This window comes from Urocampus carinirostris, chromosome 6, assembly GCF_059441175.1.
Source record: "Urocampus carinirostris isolate Australia breed hairy pipefish chromosome 6, RoL_Ucar_1.0, whole genome shotgun sequence".
NCBI lineage: Eukaryota > Metazoa > Chordata > Actinopteri > Syngnathiformes > Syngnathidae > Urocampus > Urocampus carinirostris.
In genome coordinates, this window is record NC_142354.1 from 38,937,679 (window position 1) to 38,958,987 (window position 21,309).

Below are 21,309 nucleotides of genomic sequence, written 5' to 3' on the forward strand. Positions count from 1 at the left end.
GATTTAATAAATGGTATATAAATAGGCAAAAATGCTATTACATATTTGTAAAACTGAGCCAATATGTGGTGTCAGGTAAAAAAAATTTTAATCCAAAATATTGATTTTGAATGATATCCAAAAGCAGTCAATAATTTGGAACATAAAACCACATAAAAGTCTCAGATCGTCATCAAATTGTGTGGCGCGCCCTATCGTGCAGTGTGCCCTGTGTCTCATGTAAAGTGGCGGACATTTTGGAGGTACAGTGGTACCTCCTTATAGGACCACCTCTACACAAGATAATTCAACAAAGTCCAAGTGGTTGCCAACAAAAGACTGCTCTCGACTGTTCACCGATCATGACTGTTCACCACCTGCATCAGCTCAGTCTTGTTTGCGCATGTTTCTTCCACCATTAGGCACCTGATTCCGCGCCCTTTGTTATACCTAAGGTGTACCTGTGTTCCCCAACTAGTTAATTTTAATCTCTCTTATCGTATTTTAAAGCATCTCCCATTTGTGACCTTAGCTATGAGTTCTGGAGAGCACAACGGTAATTTGACTTAGAAACAGAAGCAGACTGAGACCATTGAAACAAAGCAAAAAATAATAGAAAAAACACAAAGCACGCTTCATGTGAGTAAACAAGCCGAGAACTACAAATAAGAAGCAGCAAGTGAAGTACAAATAGCCACAGAAAAATGTACGCAGTGCCTGCTGAAATAATTTCCGAGAGAGTTTATATTTCTGCCGAGAAAAAAAACAGCTAAATGAAAATGAAATGATCTGAATTTATATAGCGCTTTTCAAGTCAATGAAGACTTCCCAAAGCGCGTTACAATCTGCTTCACATTTACCCATTCACACACACACACTCACACACCAATAGCAGTTGTACAGCCATGCAAGGCGCCAACCTGCTTATTGGGGGCATTAGGGGTTCAGTGTCTTACCCAAGGACACTTCGACATGTAACACGAAGGAGCCGGGATTCGAACTGAGATCTCTTGATCCCCAGACGAGCGCTCTACCTCCTGAGCTACTGCCGACCAAACAGCAAAGAAGAGGAGGAACCAGAAAAGCTTGCGTCAACAAAGGAGATTAGAGACGTGCTAGCTAAGTAGGAGGAAGTTGCTGTTTTCTTTAAAAACAAACCATTGAGAAAAAGTGGCAACTAGTCGTTGGGCAGTTTTCCTTAACGAATTTTGTCTTACATATTTCCGTAATATTTTTTAAGGGGAAGGCAGAGACAAATCTTCTTGGACAAGGTATAGCATAGTGATAGCAAAGTGATAGCATTGCGAGTCTCGCTAAAAGGGCAAAAGAAAATGGTGAATTAAAACTGAAACAGGCAAAATGATTGTTAGTGTGTTCTCGTTTAAAGTAGCAGTGACTTTGGTATAAAGTGTACAGCGTACATATCATCAAAAGCGGTGTGCCACTTGACTTGATTCGCACACCTCTCCTACTCCTGCACTCTGCACACACTTGGTGACTCATACTAAACTTTTTAGTGTGTATGTGCATTTAAAGTTACAGTAACTTTTATTTTAAGTGTACAGTAAGTGCTAACATATCACCAACAGTCTGTCTCTTGCGCGTCACGTCACTCCTACTGCACCACACGTACGTTACACTGTTTCCTTTCATAGTGAGTGCTCATAATAAACTCACATTTTATTTAATTAATATCATTTTGTTTCCCCTTAAATTCCGGACTATAAGCCGCTACTTTTTTCCCAAACGTTCAACCCTGCGGCTTATTCAGTGATGCGGCCAATGTATGTAATTTTTCTAACAGCCGTCAGCGGCGCTCCAGTACAAAAGGTAAGATTTAGACTAGTGGAATATATGCGCAGAGGAAGACTGCAATTTCTTAGCTTGTGCACAAATTAAATTAGCGTAGACATATCCTCATCATGCAAATTGCATTAAGAAAGGCACATGACACAGCTTTCAAGCTAAACGCAATCGAGCAGTCCGATTAAAAAGGAAACCAGAGTTACTGCACGTAAACTTTACTTTGCTAGCGTGATGCTAGCGTGTTTTTGAATAAGGGAGCGTGGGACGACATCTATATGGCAAAGTCTCTTTTCCATATTGAAGGAAGACGACGTTGATGACGTCAGTTATGAGTCGGAAGATGAGGACGGTTTACCGTGGTTTCTACATGTACGATATGTTTATCTTAACAGGCCCGTTTTAATGTGTTGCGAGCGTGTTGCTAGTAGCGTTTTGCTACCCTTCACAGGCACGGTTTGGGATGAAAGTTATAATATTATTATTAAAGCTTTGAAAAGTCTCTCGGTGTACCGTCTTTCTTTGTAAATATGTGTAACCATGTATAATATGTATTTGCAACTGTATATTTTTGTAATGTATTTATTTTAGAGACTTATTCTGATATGTTTTCCACGGGCGAATCAAAAAGAAGGGGCGAAAACAACGGGGGCTGATGGGAAGTGGAGTAAAAGTGAGACGTGTTTGTGGATGCAGCGGACAATAATGGATGTATAATTTTCCCACCCTTACTGTCACGGGGCGTGGTGGCGTGGAAGGGGACCGGACCAGAACAGAGGCAGGAGGCATGAAGGGAGAACTCAAATGCGTTGACGATCCGTAAGTTTTATTTAATAAAATAAAAGTCGCCCAATACTCCGGGGCAAAACAGAACAATACAGAGTTCCTCCGGCACGAACTTAACGGGACATGGCATAACAGACTAAAACAGGACAAGGCATAACAGACTAAACAGGACAAGGCATAACAGACCGGGACTGTGAAGAATGAGTAGTAATGAACCCGCAACCGCAGAGCCCACAATGCAGCCTTAAATCAGACACACAATTAGTGGAAACTGCTTCAGCTGTTGCCCAGAGGGCGGGGCAGACTGGTCACCAAGGCGACCGTGACAGAGCCCCCCTCTTAAGGGACAGCTCCCGAGGTCCCAAAAAAGAAAAAATTACAACCTCACGCCCCGGAATGGTTCGACGCTCACGATTGGGGCAACCCCGCTCCCTCCTCCGAACACGCAGGAACGGGGAGAGACAGGCGCCATCTGCGTCGGGCGGATCGGAATCGGCGCTCGGCAGGGGGGGTCCGGCGGGCAAGCTGGACAGGGGATAACAGACAGGCAGAACTGACGAGAACAGGACAGGGGATAACAGACAGGCAGAACTGACGAGAACAGGACAGGCAAAATCAGAGCAGAATCAGAACAGGTAAACAGGACAGGCAAAATCAGAACAGGCAAAATCAGAACGGGTAAACAGGACAGGCCTCTACAGAAGAGTCGCACTCAGGTCAGGCCTCTGCAGAAGAGTCGCACTCAGGTCAGGCCGATGCAGAAGAGTCGCACTCAGGTCAGGCCGATGCAGAAGAGTCGCACTCAGGTCAGGCCGATGCAGAAGAGTCGCACTCAGGGGGTTATCAGATTCAGAAGAGTCAGACTCAGGGGGGATCAGATTCAGAAGAGTCAGACTCAGGGGGGAATCAGATTCAGAAGAGTCAGACTCAAGGGGGGAATCAGATTCAGAAGAGTCAGACTCAAGGGGGGAATCAGATTCAGAAGAGTCAGACTCAAGGGGGGATCAGATTCAGAAGAGTCAGACTCAAGGGGGGATCAGATTCAGAAGAGTCAGACTCAAAGGGGGATCAGATTCAGAACAGACAAGACAGGACAGGAAAGACTGAACAAAATCAGTACAGGGAGACTCAATGCAGGCATGGGAGTCGAACAGGCAGGCATGGGAGTCGAACAGGCAGGCATGGGAGTCGAACAGGCAGGCATGGGAGTCGAACAGGCAGGCATGGGAGTCGAACAGGCAGGCATGGGAGTCGAACAGGCAGGCATGGGAGTCGAACAGGCAGGCTTGGGAGTCGAACAGGCAGGCTTGGGAGTCGAACAGGCAGGCTTGGGAGTCGAACAGGCAGGCTTGGGAGTCGAACAGGCAGGCTTGGGAGTCGAACAGGCAGGCTTGGGAGTCGAACAGGCAGGCTTGGGAGTCGGAGTCGGACTTGCACGCAGGGGAGAGGGAATAGCAGGCAATCGGCACGGGAGTCGGGCAGGCAGGCGTCAATTCTTCCTGGGACCCCATTCGAGGCACAGCAAGGGCCACGACGGGCGGGGCCGTGGTTTCGAACGGGCAGGGAAGGCCAACTCAGTAGGCGCCTGCCAAACTGCGCACTCCAGCTCTCCCCAAGTCGCGCTGGGATCGTTCGCTGAGTTCAATTGTTGGCGGGTTCATTCTGTCACGGGGCGTGGTGGCGTGGAAGGGGACCGGACCAGAACAGAGGCAGGAGGCATGAAGGGAGAACTCAAATGCGTTGACGATCCGTAAGTTTTATTTAATAAAATAAAAGTCGCCCAATACTCCGGGGCAAAACAGAACAATACAGAGTTCCTCCGGCACGAACTTAACGGGACATGGCATAACAGACTAAAACAGGACAAGGCATAACAGACTAAACAGGACAAGGCATAACAGACCGGGACTGTGAAGAATGAGTAGTAATGAACCCACAACCGCAGAGCCCACAATGCAGCCTTAAATCAGACACACAATTAGTGGAAACTGCTTCAGCTGTTGCCCAGAGGGCGGGGCAGACTGGTCACCAAGGCGACCGTGACACTTACCTTTGGAAATATAGATTTTTTTTTCCTTGGATTATTTTCAACGGGACCCACGTCTGCAACAAACGTTAAGTACCGGTATCATTTTCCGTTCATTTTGTTGGCTGTGGTTTTTTGACTGTGTACTTTATATTCAGTTACAATCGCGGAACTCAAAGTCTTGTTTGGGTTTATTTTGTGAATGTGTTACATGTTTCAATGTGGTCGCATGTGGCTTATATACAGGTGCGGCTTGTGTAAGTACAAGGATATCCTCTTAAAATCTGGTGGGTGCGGCTTATAATCAGGTGCGCTCTACAGTCCGGAAAAGTAGTGCGTACAACTATTGCATTTAAGATATAAACAATAGCAAAATATGAAGTTTTCCGAGTGTCTGATCTTGCTAGGGCATACCCCACTGTCCACCTGCGCCTTCTGCTGACCACCACAAAGGTAAGAAATCCTATTCATAATTCTATTCTTTATCCTTTTTTTTTTATTTTTACACGTTCATGTTAGCGTAATCTTTCGTACCAAAGATTACGATAACGCGAACGTACGATTAGTCTGGGTTAGCTTTATGTTTACTTTGAACATTCAAGGTAAACAGTCAGGGTGTTGGAACGGATTAAAACAATTTTCATTATTTTTAATGGTGATCGAACAAATCGGTTTTCAAACAGGGTTCTGGAATGGATTATGGTCGAGAACCAGGGATCCACTGTAGTTGTTGATGTACGGAAGATTACGCGAACGTACAATTAGCCTGGGTTAGCTTTATGTTTACGTTGAACATTCAGGGTGTTGGAACGGAGCCCAACTTTCAGGGTGATGGAACGGAGCCCCCTTTCCAATAGACCGCTCACCACTTGTTGTGGAGACCCGGGTGCTAAATGACTTGTAAACGACCTGATTTTTTATTTTTACACGTTCCTGTTAGCGTAATCTTTTAAACGGAAGATTACGATAACATGAATGTGTAAAAAAAAAAAAGGATTAAAAAAAAGAAATATGAATAGGATTTCTTACCTTTGTGGTGGTCAGCAGAAGGCGCAGGTGGGCAGTGGGGTATTCCCTAGCAAGATCAGACACTCGCACACCTTCATATTTTGCTATTATTTCTTTACGATTAGCCTGGGTTTGCTTTATGTTTAAACATTCAAGGTAAAAAAATTCAGGGTGTTGGAACGGATTAAAACGATTTACATTATTTTTAATGGGAAAAATGATTTCGGTGATCGAACAAATCGGTTTTCGAACAGGGTTCTGGAACGGATTATGGTCGAGAACCGAGGTTCCACTGTATAAGTGTTTATACTGAACTGAAAGGCAGCGGCACTCCAGTATTCAGACATACTCCTAATTGCCATCAGCCGCCATTGCAGATGAAAGTTACTTTGTCGAGGTAAGCCGAGCAGCAAATAGTGGAGCCTCTTGAATAGAAAAGCAATCCCCGCATAATGATACCACAAATCAGATTCTCGCAGCATTGAGATTGGCCGCAAACAAAGGGGACTTTATGCGATTGTTTCAATTGAGGCGTTGTGATATGGAGTGCCGAGGTGTGTCTTCGTGGAAATTAATCTATTATCTTTATAATGTTATTACAGTAAGAGGCTTCATTCGTCTCTTGGTATATATTGCTGTGATCTATTACGTCAACGCTAATTAATTTACATGATGAGTCTTATCTCATCTGTCACACCTGATTTCCCCAAAGCTGTATGTTTCAATATGTTCCATTTGAAGTCAATAAACCCTACAACCACTTTGTTTGAGGTGCCTCTTCGTATTACCTCAATACTTTCTAGGATCGAGCTCTATAACAAGCAATTTTTCTCGAAATAAAATAATTAAAAACGAATTGGTCCCCTCCCTCACTCCCAAAAGCATACAAGTGAACCCTAAATACCGTAAATTCTGGACTATAAGCCGCTACATTTTTCCCAAACGTTCAACCCTGCGGCTTATTCAGTGATGCGGCCATTTTATGTAATTTTTCTAACGGCCGCCAGCGGCGCTCGAGTACACAAGGTAAGATTTAGACCGCTGGAATATATGCGCCAAAGAAGACTTCTTATATTGTGCACAAATTAAATTAGCGTAAACATACCCTCATCATGCAAAATGCAAAAAGAAAGGCACATCAAAAAATCCACCATCACCAACGGGTTCCGAAAAGCCGGTCTGCTGCGTGACAGAGAGGAGGGCACAGAATCAGGAGTGTATTAGAGTTCAAGCGACAATGGCAGTGCGAGTCCGGCTGCAGGAGCGTGGGACGATGTCTATATGACAAAGTTTCTTTTCGACACTAAGGAAGACGACTTTGATGGCTTCAGTTCTAAGGAGGAAGATGAGGACGGTTTACCGTGATTTTTACAAGTACCGTATGTTTTTTACCAGACCTGCTTACTGTGTTGCGAGCGTGTTGCTACCATGAACTGCCTTGTCACAGGCATTGTTTGGGATGAAAGTTATATTATTATTAATAAAGCTTTGAAAACTCTCGGTGTGCCGTCTTTCTTTGTAAATATGTGTAACCATATATAATATGTATTTGCAACTGTATATTTTTGTAATATATTTATTTTAGAGACTTATTCTGATATGTTTTGCACGGGCGAATCAAAAAGAAGGGGCGAAACAAACGGGGGCTGACGGGAAGTGGGGTAAAGGTGAGACGTGTTTGTGGAGGCCGCGGACAATAGTGGATATATATTTTTCCCACCCTTACCTTTGGAAATATACACTTTTTTCCTTGGATTACTTTCAACGCGACCCAGACTCTGCAGGTCTGCATCAAACCTTAAGTACCTGTATCATTATGCGTTCTTTTTAATGATTTTTAATGAAGGACCTTCAGTTTCAATCGCGGGACTTAAAGTCGGGTTTGGGTTAATTTTGTGTACGTGTTAATATGGGCGCATGCGGCTTATATACAGGTGCGGCTTGTATAAGTACAAAATCGGTTTTCCTCTTAAAATGTGGTTGGTGCGGCTTATAATCAGGTGTGCTCTATAGTCCGGAGTTTACGGTAGCTTTGAAACACATCTTCATGATCAATATAAAACACATTCAAATAGGTATTAAACTTTCAAAAAATATCAGTAATAAGATAAATAAGAGGATCTTTAAAAAATAAACTCAGAGTTTGTTATGTGTGCATGTTCTGCAGAGGAAGGGTGAGGGGAGGTTGCAAGGAGGACTTACGAAGTTCGCATGCCTGTCAACTTTTACATTTTTCCTGTATTTTATATGTTTCTTGATCATTTTACGATATGTACGCCATATAACATTTTTTATACGGGAAACAAATACATAAAGAAAATACTAATTTCATCTTGCACATTTTGGCTCAAATCCGGATTGTCTCATTCACTGGCAGCAGATGACGTCATCATAGATTGCTGATATTGTAGTGATGTGCTACATAGTCCGTCTATGAGTTGGTATCGTGTTGTGTTTCTACTAATATTATCATTAACGGAGAATTTTAAATCGTTTATAACAGGAAGAATTGGCTGAGGTTGACAGAGTAAATGAAGTCAAGTCAAGTCATTTTTATTTGTATAGCCCTTAATCACAAAGAGTCTCAAAGGGCTTCACAGGTTATTACACATGAGCAGTTAAAGGTTATTCATATGCTATAGAGTAGAAGTGAGTTTGTTTTGTTATATTAAAACCCCAAATGACAGGAATAAAGTCATTAAATTTTTTCATATTATTATTATGTTTGTATAACCGAAAAAGAATGTTGAAAAGAAAGTGATATGAATTTAAATTAAGTACAGTAGATAGATAGATGGCAGCACGGCGACGCAGTGGTTAGCGCATGTGCGGCACAGTTGATGTCTTGGGAACCTCCTGCGTGGGTTCAAATCCAGCTCCAGAATTCCTGTGCGGAGTTTGTATGTTCTCCCCGTGCTTGCGTGGGTTTCCTCCGGGCACTCCGGTTTCCTCCCACATTCCAAAAACATGCATGTCAGGTGAATTGGTCGGTCCAAATTGTCCTTAGGTGTGAATGAGCGAGTGAGTTGTCTGTCCCCGTGAGCCCTGCGATTGGCTGGCAACCAGTTCAGGGTGTCCCCTGCCCACTGCCCGATGATTGCTGGAATGGGCTCCAGCACCCCCACGACCCTACTGAGGATAAGCGGTGTAGCCAATGGGATGAGATGAGATAGATAGATAGGTAGATAGATAGATAGATAGATAGATAGATAGATAGATATATAGATAGATAGATAGATAGATAGATAGATAGATAGATAGATAGATAGATAGATAGATAGATAGATAGATAGATAGATAGATAGATAGATAGATAGATAGATAGATAGATAGATAGATAGATAGATAGATACTGGATACAGTAATACATTATATTTCTATTACCTAAAGAAAAACAGTCTGAATCAACATAATTGAGCTATTTACACATCATACTGTATATCTTTTGAAACAGACTTGTATTGAGATTCATTCCCCCCTAAGATGGCGTACCAATTTAGCAGGAAAAATAGGACATTATACAATTTTGTAATTTTAAATTTCCAAATCATCGGGAACATTCAGTCATTTAGTTTTGTTTAATTTTATTCCAAAAATGAAAAAAAAATGTTATTTATGATTGACTTATATTTAAAAAGCCAGACAAGCAAATATAGGTAAGTGTATTAGTATAACCAATGCCACATGCCATTATTATACGGTAATTGTAAATATAGCACTACAATACTAGATCCCATTTTAGGGTAGTTCAGTTATTTGGCACAGCAAGCATATCACCACTGATATGAATGAGTTATGCAACTCGAAGCACTTACTGTACACTTTAAGTTATAGTAACTTTAAAATAACATGCACAGAAAACAATTTACAGCACTTTTTAATTTTTATTTTCTTGCCTGTAGTAATTTGCATGTGCAAATTGGACCAGCTGATACAGGCGGTACGTGATCAGGAGCAGTGAGTGGTTTATAATGGCCTCTAGCGGTAGGCTCTGGGATTGCTCTTGAACTGGATGTCCTTCGTATTGCTAGCAAGATTTCCGTTGAAAAGAAAACTCGTACACCGAAATTCATGGTTTTAGTGGTGCCCGTATAAAGTGGTACTATTGTATTTTGAATTTAAAAAAAAGTAATATACAGTGTGTGAGCAATGACACAGACGTTGAGTTTTTTAATGCCTGTTTTTTCTTTCCCGCATATCCTCATGAGGTTTACTGCCTTGGTGGGGCTTCTTAAAAATATATAGTATAGTATATATAGTACCAGTGTTCCCTCTAAGCTGCGCGCGAGCGCCACTGCGTACTGCTCGCACATTCTCAGCGCACAAGAAAATCGAGCCAGCGCACAAAAATGAGGGCTCAAAATTACTAATTAAGAAGCGACTTAAGTCAAAGTTACAGTGCATGAAGGTAAAAATACACGGGTCCCCCTGACGTTGTGTCCTAAATGCGGTATTTTGAAGTCGAGTCGAAGTGGAACGAAGTTGAGTTTGTCGAGAACCGGCTTCTTCGGCTCGGCTCACTAAAAGGAACCGGCTCTTTCGGGTCCTAAACGGCTCTTTGGGTTGTTTTTGCTTGTTTAATCCCAATGTAACCAAATATTATGTAAAATTATGCACACAATCACTTAAAGGAAGGGGGGAATAGAACAAAAAAGAAAAAAATACCCAAATGAAAGAGAAGTGAAAAGCTGAGAAACAAAGACACAAAAGGAAGAGAAAGAAAAGAAGGAAACATTTAGAAAAAAAGCCAGAAAAAAAGAATGTAGGAAAAAAGTAAATAGAGAACAAAAGGAAAAAGTAACAGCTCGGAAAAAATAAACACAATGGGATGTTTTTTAAAGGAATTATAAAAAAGTTGAAAAAAACAGGGAAAAAAGAAGAAAAAGTCTGTGTTGCGTTCAAATAATTTCCAATTATATCAAGTGAATCTTGTTGCCAACATTGGACTTCCACTAAAAAATGTGATTACATACAGTTCTGTATCGTGCAACCGACTCAATAAGACCCCCAAAATGTTAGCGACAAAAGATACCAGGAAAAAATGAAAATGAAATCTTGTGAAAGAATTGTAAAAACAAATGACGTTTTTAGGCTGTACAACTTTTGCAATAATACATTAGTCAATTCATTCAAAAGTGAATTTTTTTTCATTTGCATTGCCGGAAATTCAGCAAAATGTAACTTGATGTCAAGTTTTGAACATATTTGATAATGATTTAGTTGCCACACTTGGGATTATGGTTGCTCACTGTTGTTTCAAGTGTTGCTCACCGACTTTGTGTGAACGCTCAGACCTGCGGAAAATTAGAGGGAACATTGTATAGCACTAGTTATTACGATTTAACTTTTATTTCTGCTTGAGCAGAAATCAGTGAGGAAGGAGAACTGCCACACGTTATCAAGATTTAAATAAATAAGTGACTAAAGTATCCCAATAAGGCACTCTCTTCATGGCACTGCAGCGTCTCTCTAAAGTTTATTGCTTTATCCGTTCCCAAAAAGTCTGAAAATTTACTTAGACATCTTTGGTTCCTCCATAACCTTTCCATACTTCATATTTGACCTTTGATATTTTGACAGTGGTCGGATTTGAGATGGGAAAGCCAGTCGGATTTAAACTGTGCGTTGGCTTTTTCTTGTGCAGACTTCAATCCTGGGTCGGGCCGAATGCTGCCAGACAGTTTATTTTGCGACAGCCGAAATTACCTTGACCTTATTTGTTGAGATTTAATTTTCAATGTGGGGCACACGCTATGAGCATGCTTGAGGTACTTGTAGAAGCATTGGGGGGGATCCAAATGCCAGCTGTATTGTTATATGCAGACTCAGGTTAGCCCTTGCTGTTTGGGAGTAAGATAACGACAGTTTTTACATGCAGGGCAGAGTCCTACAGAATTCAGATTTTTTTTTTTCTAACTTATCCAACCATTACACTCCGTTCGTGAGCATTTTTTTTTTTTGAACTATGATGACTATTTTTGCACCAAATGCACAAACACAAACCCTTACGATACCAAACTGTATGTAACATCCTACATTCCGACATTTCTTGTGTAAATATTGTGTAAATTATAACTATAACCTTATCCTCCTTGTTTTATAACCTTATCTTCTCTGTTCCTTTATCTTCTTGTTTTTTTTTATCTCACTGTGAATGTGTGATACTGGAGTGTCATGCCCAATTTCGTTGTCACAATATGATAACCCATTTTGTAACAATGACAATAAAGGTATATTCTATTCTTCTATTCTATTCCAATCAAAGAGGCAAGCACGGTTGACGTCATTACGCAAATATACATTGTTTCTCTAAATAAAGGATTACCGTATTTTCCGCACTATAAGGCGCACCTAAAAGCCTTTATTTTTTTCAAAAGCTGACCATGCGCCTTATAATACAGTGCGCCTTATATATGGATCAATATTAAGTCGCAAAGTCTTGCAACTAAAGCAAGCAGCCGCCAACTACATTTTCCCTCGAAAGCGAAGTAGTCCGCGGTGTATGCTGGGATTTATATACCGGCGTTTCATTTCCTTACCAATGTGTCAATCATCATTTGAATCAGTCACTATTGGCTAAAGTTATTCGGAGGTAAAGGGGGCGGATCCTTTTTATCATTTACAGGCTCGCATATGTTAAAGGGGCGAAACAAAGCCTGCAATTGGCCGAAAAAGATGAATGTGAATAGCAAGTTTGCTTGAACTACGGCATAGAGAAAACATGTTTTATTATTCTGTATTTGTAAATATTTTACTCTCCTGGATTTACTACACTCACGGATATAAGAGGACCATGGTTGCACATAATCATTGAACGACTTAGGTGAGCTACTCCGGCTATATATTTTCTCAGTATCTTGTTTCAGACTGATCTCGATGTTTCTGTGATGAGTCTATTTTTAAATTAAACTCAATTCCAAGTGTTTATTGTCATATGCACAGTAAAGTTGCGAGCGAAAAATAAAATAGATACTAAGGAATGGTTGTCATTTCTTGAATCCCAAGACTTTAACCTTCCAAATGATATTTGGAACGATGTATTTGAGTGATTGGTGACATCATACAGACACTGTTTCCGTACATGTCTGAGACACGTATTTCCTTCTTTGCAAGCTTTCGGAATGTTAAGGGGGTAATAAATTTGACTGAACTATCTGACTGTTTTGTCGACGTTCCCATTGTAGCGCTTTATAATCCGGTGCGCCTTATGTATGGAAAATAAAGGACCAAAAACTATTTTTTGGAGGTGCGCGCTATAACCCGGTGCGCCTTATAGTGCGGAAATTACGGTACTTCATTTATGTCACCCACAAAAATCAATGAAGTATCGTGCTTTGTTGCAAGCTCAGGTTAGCCCTTGCACTTTCATTACACAAACAGACCTGTTACCATTTAACTTTTGACATTAAATAAGGGATTTTTTCATTCACCAATTCTCACTAAAATAAAAGCTGTACAGTGCTTATTTGTTCCTCGATCTTACATTGTGCCTAATGCTGCGTCCCGTCTGTTTACAAATGTTGCTCTTGGCATGGCTTTGGGACCACTCTGACATTGTTTTAGGGTTGATTTTAGCCTTTAGTTAATGTGGTTATAATCACACAAGGTATGTTTCAAAATAATTACAATGGCTTAAAAGCAATACAATTATCCACTTTTGCATTGCCGGGGGAGCACAATTTTTTTTTTTTTTTATCATATTGTTTGTTGCATGTTGATGTTGTCCGTGTATTGTTTGTTGATGCCCTTGCAACATCTACTGAAGCCTGGTCATCCTGGAAGAGGTATTACCTCATGTGTGGTCCCTTCTCAAAGTTTCTTAATTTCTTCATGCTGAGATGTGCCCTCATGTAGGTTTTAGATCAGGGCATCGTGTAATACTATTGTAGTCTGTAGTCTGTTCAGCCCTTTGAGACTTCTAGTGATTTAGGATTATACAGTACAAATAAACATGACTTGATGTTTTTGGAGCAGTGCCAATCTGTACTTGAAAATAGTTTTCGGAGTAAATCACCATAAAAATATATTACCGTATTTTCCGCACTATAAGGCGCACCGGGTTATAGGGCGCACCCCCAAAAAATAGTTTTTGGTCCTATATTTTCCATACATAAGGCGCACCGGATTATAAGGCGCTACAATGGGAACGTCGAAAAAACAGTCAGATAGTTCAGTCAAACTTATTACCCCCTTGACATTCCGAAAGCTTGCAAAGAAGCAAATACGTGTCTCAGACATGTACGAAAACAGTGTCTGTACGATGTCACCAATCACTCAAATGCATCGTTCCAAATATCATTCAGAAGGTTAAAGTCTTGGGATTCAAGAAATGCCAAACATTTCTTAGTTTCCATTTTACTTTTTGCTGGCAACTGTGTGGACAGCAAAGTAAGAATTTTATTGTGCAGGGAAACGGGGTTCTTTACTGTGCATATGACAATAAACACTTTGAATTGAATTTAGTTTAAAAATGGACTCATCACAGAAACATCAAGATCGTTTTAAAACAAGATACCGGGAAAATATAAAGCCGTATAGCTCACCTAAGTTCTCTTGCAGCCATCACGTTCAATAATGATACGTAACCATGGTCTTCTTACAACCGTGAGTGTAGTAAATCCAGGAGAGTAAAATATTTACAAATACAGAATAGTAAAACATGTTTTCTCTATGCCGTAGTGCAACCCAACGTGTGATTCACATTCATCTTTTTCGGCCAATTGCAGGCTTTGTTTTGCCCCTTTAGACTATGCGAGCCTGTAAATGACAAAAAGGATCCGCCCCCTTTACCTCCGAATAACTTTAGCCAATAGTGACTGATTCAAATGATGATTGACACATTGGTTAGGAAATGAAACGCCGGTATATAAATCCCAGCATACACCGCTGACTACTTCGCCTTCGGGAGAAAATCTAGTCGGCGGCTGCTTGCCTTAGTTGCAAGACTCTGCGACTTAATATTGATCCATATATAAGGTGCACTGTATTATAAGGTGCATGGTCAGCTTTTGAAAAAAATAAAGGCTTTTAAATGCGCCTTATAGTGCGGAAAATGCGGTACTCAACATACCAATACGTCTACCAACAGGCTGTGAAATCTCCTGATAGCACCTGAGCTCCTTGTTAGCTTCTTCATCTTAAGTACTCGGTGGTCTCCCCAGTGGTCTCCTTGAATAATCGAGATGCCCATGGGTTCTTTGAAACACCTCTTGTGAGCGCTTAACATAGCGGAGTCCCATCTGCTCAAGACATGTGAAATCAGCAAAGAATTGAGAGAAGTATTCAGTCTGTTATTATTTGGCTTTAGTAACAAATCAATAAACATACGCAGTACTGTGGGTTAGTTTCAGTAGATGTAGTTGTGTTGTAGTAGTTTTTAGTAGCTGTTTGATCATACTTTCTCTCACATATAATGTTCTGCACAACTATGAATATTCTCTCTATTCATACTACTGTACTCCCATATGCGCTACACATACTAATGCACTCTCTTGGACACACCACTCTACTCTCTCACACATATTACTATACTCTCATTAACACACTACTATACTTTCTCACGGGGGTGGCAGTAGCCCAGGAGGTAGAGCGCTCTTCTTTGGATCAAGGGATCCCAGTCCAAATCCCGGCTCGTCCGTGTTACATGTCGAAGTGTCCTTGGGTAAGACACTGAACCCCTAATACCCCCAATAAGCAGGTTAGCGTCTTACATGGCTGCAATACAAGGCCGCTATTGGGAAATGTGAAGCACACTGTAAAGCGCTTTGGGAAGTCATTGACTTGAAAAGCGCTATATAAATGCAGATCATTTCATTTCTCACACAAACTACTAAACTGGGAGATACTTTAGTTTGACGTCGAACTAAAAACAGAAGAATAGTTTGCATCGCCTTGGTTACCAAAAATATCCAGAGTAAAACGATACTGAGAGGTGATGTGAAATTTGCATTAAAAAACATTCTAGTAATAACAATTCTAATGTGAGAGAGAATCGTAGTGTGTGTAAAGGAATATAAGAATGTATGAGAGTTTATAGTAATGTGAGTGTGGTATATTGTTTCGTGTGCGTGAGAGAGTATAATAGTGTGAGTAAGAGTCTTTAGTCCTGTGTGTTTTAGAGTATAGTAGTATGTGTGTGAAAGCATAGTAGCATGTGTATGAGAGTATTGGAGATGTGTGAGAAAGTATAGTAGTTTGTGTATTAAAGTAAAATAGTATGTGTAAGAGGGTAAAGCAGTGTGAATATTCTATATAGTATATATTTTGCATTGGTATGACTGTGTCTGTATGTATCAGAGGTTGGTACAGAAGTCACACATTTTACTCAAGTAAAAGTACAGTTACTTCAGAAAAATATTACTCGAGTAAAGGTAAAATTGGTCACCCAAATTCTTACTTGAGTAAGAGGAAAAAAGTTGGTGAAAATATGACTCAAGTACTGTAGCAACGTGGCATTTGTTGATTTTTTAAACAAACAATCAGATCATCAATGAATAAAAATCCATCCAATCAACTAAAAAATACAATTGATTTACAAGTAGATTGAAATAATCAACATACATTCGAGTGCTTTAATAAACAATAAAAAACATTGTAAAAATCAAAACAATAAATAAAGCACACGCAGCACTAAGTAGCACATTTAAACCCCAGTACTTATCTTAACAGAATGAATGAAAACTTTTATTTCGAACATTAAAATAAAAACAGGACAAAAACAATGAGTCAACAACAAAATAATGTCACATAACATGTTCGAAAAGAGGTAGTCAGAAGCAGATGCTCATTTTTCCTACCCCTTTATCTTGCCTATGTAATACATTTTACAAATCCTCCTTTCCTTTTATGTCTAATACAACAAAATCTCATGGATATACTTATTACATAGGTCAGATATCAATAATTATAATAATTACAATAATCACATATTTTATACACTAATCTTCGCAATAGCCATCCCTCAACGTCATAACGCGCCTAGTTACCAAATGTCTCTGCAGCACCAATGATAATAACGATAAAAACAAACATAATATTTATAATAACAGTTCTGATATAATAATAGCAACAATAACAACAAGTGAACCATAGTTTTAAACGCAGTATTTCCAATCTCCCTCATATCCCATTTTCTTCATCCCTGTATTTCGCCAGTAATGCTTTTTTGTATATAAATTTGAACACATGGATAGTTGATCTCATCTTGCAAATTATTCCAAAGTTTGACTCCACACACAGACACACACATACTTTTCTTGGTTGTTCTCACCTTTGGGATTTTGAATTTATTACAGCCCCTCAAGTTATCATTTCCCTCTTTCCGAGTGAATAATTTTTGTATGTTTTCTGGCACTATATTTTTCATCTCATCTCATCAGCTGCACCGCTTATCCTCAGTAGGGTCGCGGTGATGCTGGAGCCCATCCCAGCAATCATCGGGCAGTGGGCAGGGGACACCCTGGACTGGTTGCCAGCCAATCGCAGGGCACACGGGGACAGACAACTCACTCACTCAGTCACACCTAGGGATAATTTGGACCGGCCAATTCACCTGAAATGCATGTTTTTGGATTGTGGGAGGAAACCGGAGTGCCCGGAGGAAACCCACGCAAGCACGGGGAGAACATACAAGCTCTGCACAGTAAGGCCGGGAGCTGGATTTGAACCCACTCAGGAGGTTCCCACGACCTTTAGAACTATGCCGCACACGCGCTAACCACTGCGCCGCCGTGCTGCCACTATATTTTTGTTGACCTTAAATAACAGTTGTGAAGTGAAACATTTTATTAAATCATCCAATTTTATTAAATTGGACTGCATGAATAAAATATTGGTATGATCCCGGTATCCTACCCTGTGTATGGTTCTTATTACACGTTTTTGCAAGAGAAATTAGAAAAAAAAGGGAAAAAATGGTGGTCATTAACTACTGGTCTGCAGGGCCACTCGTGACATTTCTTCTAACCGCTATGAACCTGGACAATAACTTCTTATGAGGAAACTTACTATAGTGTGAACGGTAAATCACAATAATCCGGAGCAACCTGCTGATATATTGCAGATGAAAGACAATCCACGATTACAACATAAACAAAGGATTTGTGGCTGACTGCAACCTACAATTGCCAGTGTATAACCAGGAGAAGGCCAATGGTTGTGTTTTACAACATGCTTTAATGTGTCTGCAAATGATCCATTAGTGTTGTGGATCCCAACCAACAAAAAACAAATTATATTTCTTGAGGAGCTAGGACATTGTTTTGACAAGTCAGTCTTTGAGCAAAGGGAACGGGTGCCCAAAGACTCTGATGCTGCAGCATTAGCTAAACAGCTGCTGAGCACTCCATTCATGTCATCAGTAACCTCATCTCATCTTATCTCATTAGCTGCACCGCTTATCCTCAGTAGGGTCGCGGGGGTGCTGGAGCCCACCCCAGCAATCATCGGGCAGTGGGCAGGGGACACCCTGAACTGGTTGCCAGCCAATCGCAGGGCACACAGGGACAGACAACTCGCTCGCTCATTCACACCTAGGGACAATTTGGACCGGCCAATCCACCTGACATGCATGTCATCAGTAACACAAAGGTAATATTTGTGATTGCAACATCCTTTGCTGTCTGGTCATCCTGGAAGGGGGATACCACATGTGCGGTCCCTTTTCAAGGTTTCTTCATTGTCCTCATGTTGAGGTTTTTTGAGTTTTTCCTTGCCCTCGTGTTGGTTCCAGATCAGGGGATGGTGTAATAATAGTCTAAAAAAATAGTCTGTGTAATAACCTGTGAAGCCCTTTGAGACTCTTTGTGATTAAGGGCTATAAAAATAAAAATGACTTGACTTGACTTGACAAAGAACATCATCATCAACATCCTCCTCAGCTAACCCATCCCCAATAAAAGCCACAACCCTAATTAGGCCGCCTGATTCTAAGAGAAAGAGATGTCGGATCTGCCCAAGCAGTAAGTAAAGAAAGACTAACATATTGTGTTTCAACTTCGAGAAACATCTAAAAAAAACACAATAAAAGTTAAGTTTAAGTTAGGTTTCGTTTATTTGAAAAGGGACAAGCATGCTCCATAAACCCATGTCACATACTAGTACATTTTAGCCAAAGCGTATCCTTAATGTCTGTCCCCAGAAGAGCTTTTAGAGAAACAAATATACATAAAATGCACAATATTACAAACCAGCACAATTGCAGAGGCTACAGGTGTCTGACTTCTGATTAAACATTTTTTCGTCACACTTTGCTACATAGTTCTTTCTTACTTTTACTCTGGTTGTATTATTTATTTGTTTTGGAACAATTGATCTTCATTTTTCTTGCCTGGTTGTTTGTCTTTGTACACTTAATTTGTGTTTTTTTTAGCCTTTTTTTTGGTGAATATCTATTGGTCTAAAGCAGGGGTGTCAAACAGGCGGCCCGCGGGCCGGGTCAGGCCCGCTAAGGGATCGAATCCGGCCCGCGAGACAATGCTCAGAGAAGTGCAAGAGAAAAACAAGCTGAAGGATGAAATATATTCACTTGATGTTGACAAAGCCAGGTGCTTTTTGCAAGGACTCTGTACTTGTATTTCTTTCTCTTTCTCTCTCTCTTTTCCTCCCTTTTTCTCTCACTGTCTCTCGCTCTTTCACTCTGTGTCTCTCTTTGTCTCGTTCTCTTTGTTTTTACCTTTTTTTGGTCTCTTTCTTTTTTCCCTTTCTCCCTCTTTTCTTTTTTTCTCTCTCTCTCTCTGGCTTTCCCCTTCTCACTTTCCCCCCTTCTCTTTTCTCTCCTCTCTTTTGTTCTTTCTATTTCTCTTTGGATTTCTTTCTTTCTCCTTCTTTCTTTGCCTCTCTCTCACTAGTTCTCTTTTTATCTCTTTTGTTTCTCCTGTCCTTTCTGACTCTTTTTTTTCTCTCCCTCTTTCTCCCTTTCTCTCTTTCTTTGTCCCACCCTCTCTCTCTTTTTCTCTCCCTCCCTTTCTCTTATTTCTTTCTCTCTTTTTGTTTCTCTCTTAACTACTAGTCCGGCCCCCGAGAGAATGTTTGTTCTATCATGTGGCCCCCGAGTTAAAATGAGTTTGACACCCCTGGTCTAAAGCTACCCTATCACCATTGATGTTTACTGTTTTCAGTATTGGAAAAAAAAAAAAAAAAAAAAAAAAAAAAAATATATATATATATATATATATATATATATATATATATATATATATATATATATATATATATATATATATATATATATATATATATATATATATATATATATATATATACAAACAATCCAAACATAAAAATACATGAAAGTGTATTACAACACATCTGCAATATATAGAATAGAATAGAATATATCTTTATTGTCATTGTTACAACATAGGTTGAATATATTGTGACAAGGAAATTGGACGTGGCACTCCAGGACCACATTTTACAATGAGGATAAAGAAAACAAAGAGATAAAGGAACAACGAAGATGTTTGTAATGTCCTTGTTGCATAGGCTTTGTCTTCCTCCGGAGGGGGCTGTATGAGGGGTGAGGGACAGACAGAGATGGCCGGATCCAACTAGATGTTTGATCTTACTGTACACACGGTCCAGGTTTTTTTCCCGAATTGTTCAGTCCACGTATTGAATGGATTTGGGAAGTGCAGTCCTTAAGCATGCCCAATTAAAGTCTCCGGTGCCGATAAAAGCTCCGTCGGGGTGTGCAAGCTGCCATTTATTGATAGCAGCGGGCAGGATATTTAGCGCTATGCTAATGTTAGCATCCGGTGGAACGTTAGCATCCGGTGGAACGTAAACAGCAACCACAATGACCACAGTTAGCTAGAATAGATAGGGTCTACACGATACTGCTAGAAACTCTATATCAAGTGAGCACATGTTTTTTTGTTTTGTTTGTTTGCTGGCTTGTTTAGAAACAGTTTTGTTGGTATTTACAATGTCATAAATTACATGATTTTGTAATTGTGGTTATAGAAAGAAATTGCAGAGAAAAAAAAGACTTATTACTGCTCAAGTCGGTTTTTTAATCCCCAAAAATCGATTTAACAATTCCCTTGAATCAAAATAGGGAGAGTTTTCATCCATACATCAATCCATCCATTATCTGCAGTTTAGGGTCGATTATCCTCAGTTGGGTCGCGGGGGTGCTGGAGCCCATCCCAGCTATCTTCAAGCAGTGGGCAGGGGACACTTAGAACTGGTTGCCAGCCAGTCCAAGGGCACACAGGGACAGACAATTCGCTCGCTCATTCACACCTAGGGACAATTTGGACCGGCCAATTAACTTGATAATGCATGTTTTTGGAATGTGGGAGGAAACCGGAGGGCTCATGGAAACCCACGCAAGCACGGTGAGAACATGCAAACTCCAAACAGGAAGGCCAGTAGCTGGATTTGAACCCATGATCTCAGAACTGTGCTGCACACGTGTTAACCACTGGCCCACCGTGCTGCAGAGAGTTTTCAGTAAACACTAAAATAATTAATGATATTCTATAATTAAAAAAAAAAACATCATCACAGTGTGAACGTGAGATATAATCATATCTAAAAGACTAGTTCATTAAGTGGCTTTAAAAACATTGAACATATTTCCATTAAATGCTAACCACTAAAACCAGTGTTCTCGTTTGCCCGCGTTCCTGCGTCCTAGACCCATCATTTTTGCTGGGGGCGCATAGTGTCAAATCAACGTGCGTCCCCGGGACGCAACTTTT

At 40.4% G+C, this 21,309-nt stretch overlaps 1 protein-coding gene across 1 annotated transcript in view; it reads left to right on the plus strand.

Annotated features, from left to right (window-relative positions):
• The window catches only part of LOC148364764 (metabotropic glutamate receptor 4-like), a 445,635-nt gene that overhangs the window by 216,220 nt on the left and 208,106 nt on the right, over positions 1 to 21,309 (plus strand). The gene's annotated exons all lie outside the window — the stretch shown is intronic.